This window comes from Ursus arctos, unplaced genomic scaffold (assembly GCF_023065955.2).
Source record: "Ursus arctos isolate Adak ecotype North America unplaced genomic scaffold, UrsArc2.0 scaffold_4, whole genome shotgun sequence".
Classification (NCBI taxonomy): Eukaryota; Metazoa; Chordata; class Mammalia; order Carnivora; family Ursidae; genus Ursus; species Ursus arctos.
The window spans coordinates 78,739,786-78,743,932 of NW_026623056.1; positions in this window are offsets into that span (position 1 = coordinate 78,739,786).

Genomic DNA, 4,147 nt, shown 5'->3' on the forward strand with positions numbered 1-4,147 from the left:
GTGCTGAACAAGTCATCCTATCCACCCAGTTATTTAGGGTGTACTCTCAGTCTACTCCCAACTTCTGATGGGCATTGATGTGAGATAATAATTCACACATTTTAGACCCAATCCAATGTGTTTATCTACATGATTTTTCCCCCCAAATCAGGGAAATCAATTTAGTGAAGACCCATGTCTGTTCTACTCTTGATTCTCATTCAAGTACTGCGACTCTACCATGGCTCTTTCAGCTCAGAGCACTGTGATTCTTCCCTTGAGCTAGGAGAAGAGTATTTCGGACAGAGGTAACAACAAGATTAGACTCTGAGATTATATATAGCTTTCCTGGTTGTTTGAGTAACAGGAAGGCTAGTGTGGCTGAATGGAGTAACTAAGGGGTTGAGCAGTAGAAGGAGAAGCCAGAGAGGAAATGGGGCATAGTAACTCACTACTCCTGGCACTCACTTCCTCTCGTTCCAAAATCCATCACAGAATTATGCTGACCATATAAGGCTAACTAGAACTGACCTAAGTTGTCACATGACATGCAGTGTTTCTATTCTTGCATCTAAATCGGGGGTCTGCAAACTACAGCTCAATGGCAAAATCTGGCTCATCCTCCTGCTTTTGTAAATAAAGTGTTATTGGAACACAGCCAGGACCATTCATGGACAAATTGTCTATTGTGATAGGGACAGTGTGGCCCACAAAGCCTAAAATGTTTGCTCTCTGACCCTTTATAGAAAAAGTTCCCTGACCCGTTGCCTACATTACAGACAGTATGCGATCCTCTCATTAGTAGAGACATAAAAGGCAGTACGATTTTGTAAATTTGCCCTTGGCCTCAGTCTTATGCCTTATGTCTGAGGTCCTGTTTTCGTAAAGGGCGGAGCATGCCAGCCTCTCCTTTTTCTTCTTAATCGCCAACTGATGCTTGTGAAGGGACTTGCTTTCTATCTGTGGCCTTTTGTTCCTGGCAAATACTTTCTCCCTGCCCGAGTACTCTACTCTCTGCCTCAGAGTTTTCTGAATACTTACGTGGAATGCAAACTTCTGTTAAATTTTGGCTTGCTCTGCTTTGATTTTCAAAAGGCCCGTGTCTGGCCCTACAGTGCTTTCTGCTCTACGGGGTGTAGGCTGATTTTGATCTCCGGGTGTTTTCCATCCGGGCTTGTCTTACTACAGGTAATCAGGCAACAACCCAAGGTACAACACAGACAGTAAGTCTGCTTTGTTTAAAGACATTATTCTGTTCCTATAAAAAAGACCTCATTAGAGCGTAACTTGGTTTTGGTTTATTCTTGACAAGTTAATCTAATCGAGAGCTCTGCATGCAGATGTGCTTTCTGGTTACTGTCTTGGCTCTTCATGCAGTTTTGTTTTGTTTTTTAACAACTTTCCATTTGTACTGACCGACCTCGAGGTATGATCAGTAGAAACCACAGTTTCTTTGTTACTTGCAAAGGCCTTGGAAAATTTAGTGACAGTTATAATGGGCTCATTCATACACAACATGCGAAGGAAAAGGAAGCTGAGCAGTCGTCCACAGCTGCAAAAGGAACACAGAGAGTCTCTGCCGTTGTTTGTAATCTGTGACCTGACAGTTCAGTCCCAATCGTCATCAGCATCAGGGTCCTCAACAAAGCCACAAGTTTACTCGGTTTCAGAAAAAGAAAGCTGATAGCAACTGAATCCTTTGAAACCCTAGTTTCTGATCATATTGATCTGGCTTTACAACCTGTATCATGGGGTGCCTGGGTGGCACAGTCGTTAAGCGTCTGCCTTCGGCTCAGGGCGTGATCCTGGCGTTATGGGATCGAGCCCCACATCAGACTCCTCCGCTATGAGCCTGCTTCTTCCTCTCCCACTCCCCCTGCTTGTGTTCCCTCTCTCGCTGGCTGTCTCTATCTCTGTCGAATAAATAAATAAAATCTTAAAAAAAAAATAAAACCTGTATCATAATATTATCAATTTTATATAGATAGTAGTATTAGTCTGAAACAGTCTTCACAAGTAATGGAATGAGGGCTCGAGGACTGTATTTGTGAGAAACAAAGACAATGTCCCTTGATAACTTTATCGTATACAGTTATTGGCTTCAAATCTGAACAATTTCCATAAATGCCCCATTTTGTTTCTTGAAGATACAACAAAACCTTTGCTTTACAAACATAGTCATCAGATTAACCCACAGTCCTCAAATTAAACATACACCATGTAACTGTACTGCATAAGCTGTGTGTACACACATTTTCACTGAAATCACCAAATAGAAAAACATATTTATTACATTAATGGTTTTTATTAGTTTCTTTACAGCCAAGTATCAAGATGTTTCTATAACCCAACATAATAGCTAAGGGAGAATAGTGCTACTCAGAAGTTTCTGCGTTGCCTCAATAAAGTAGATGTGATGAGAAGAAAGAAACTTAAATTGCTAATTCAAACTTAAAAAAAAAAAAAGTCTCGAAACCCCAAACCCTTTCATGCAGACCATGCATTTGTTAGTAGGCTGTTTTTCAGTCTGGGGAAATGATTAATGTTTTCTCCTCGGGTGGAGGATTTCCATTACAACTACATAGGAACTCTGGGGAAGCCTCTTTTCAATGCCAATATTGTTTATTTTTGGAAATCCTTATACATTCTTTGCTATTTATGGAGGGAGAGATTTAAGTGAGTAGGGAATGGTTAACTCTTGCAAATGAGAAGTAGTTTTGTTAATAGTGTACCTTTGCTTTGTGAGGCTTGTAAAAGTTTGTAAAGCAAAGTGTGAAATGAATGTTACTATTTTTCCATCTACAGATACGTGCACTTGTATGATGTTACGTTAAATTAGCTAATGTTTATGTAGAATCAGTTATATGCCAGGCACTTTACACGCATCTTTATTTTTTCCACTTAGTTGATGTCTTATTCTTAAAAAATAAAACCTAATGTCCCTATTTGACCAATAAATAAATCATGGTTGAGGTTCTTAAGGGAACTACTCAAGTCAAAAGAGTAGTAGAATCAGACATAACTGAGTCAGACTACAAAGCCTATGCCCTTCTCCCAGACTAGGGTAGGTATTAAGTATTCTGTCCCAATTGCTTAAATGTGGGCATGAAGTCCAAAGTATATAATAATTTTAGTTTTTGTTCTCACATATTTGAAACCCAGTTAGTGCATTTCCATAACTGAGAGCATAATGGTAAAAGAGAAACTTGGAATTTTCAGTTTCCTTTGTATTGCTGACCTAATATCATTTTACAAACAATCTGAATTTACCAGCATGTTGTATACTCAGTAATTATGTTTTGGTACAGTGCCTTTTACCTGCAATCTACATTTTATGAAGGACATTTTTGTAAAACGAAGGAGGTTTTAATGAGTAAGCTACACAGAAATTTTCACCTCACACTTAACAATGAATATTACTGTTCTTATAATTTGCACTTCTCAGTCATAAGACATCCCTTTGTGGTTGTCATAATTGGTCTAATGAATTTCTAAAAATAAGTGAAAGTCTAATTTGATCCGGTGCCCATGAACAATCCACTCATTCACTTCTAAATCACTGACCTGATTTGTAGACGAATCATGCCAAAATGAAGTCATGCTTTTCTATTAAGTGTGTTGCCTCAGTGAAAGCTTTTGAATGGCCTGTTCTTAGGGTTTGAAGTGGGGATTTCCAGTGACAAAGAAACACAATTTGATCTCATAACCCTGGACACCACAGACTTATTTTAAATGATAGAAATCTAAGACTGGAAGAAAATCTGAGTCAACATCCAGGCAGTGTTGTTTGCCCAAAGAGAAAATTATTGCTCACCTTCATTTGAGCAGTTTGGGAACATGACAGGATACTCAACAGGGGGCAGAGGTAAGCATTCAAAGAACTTCTCTAGCTGGGCAAAGATCAATACATCTGAAAGTCTAACACTCCTCATCACAGAATTATTCATCCAAATGTTCCAGGGCAAATATTCCTTTATGTTGAAACTTTCTACATTGGAAAGTGTTAAAGACCTTTAAGGAAGGGCAATTTTAATTGTATTAAGACGCTAATCTCTAGTTGGGAGTGTGTGCGAAAGATGTATGGAGGGACTTGTAATGCATGTTCAAATGATGAGGTTATAAAGAGAGAATACTCCCACACCGTCTGTATTTTTCATGGCTCCCTGAA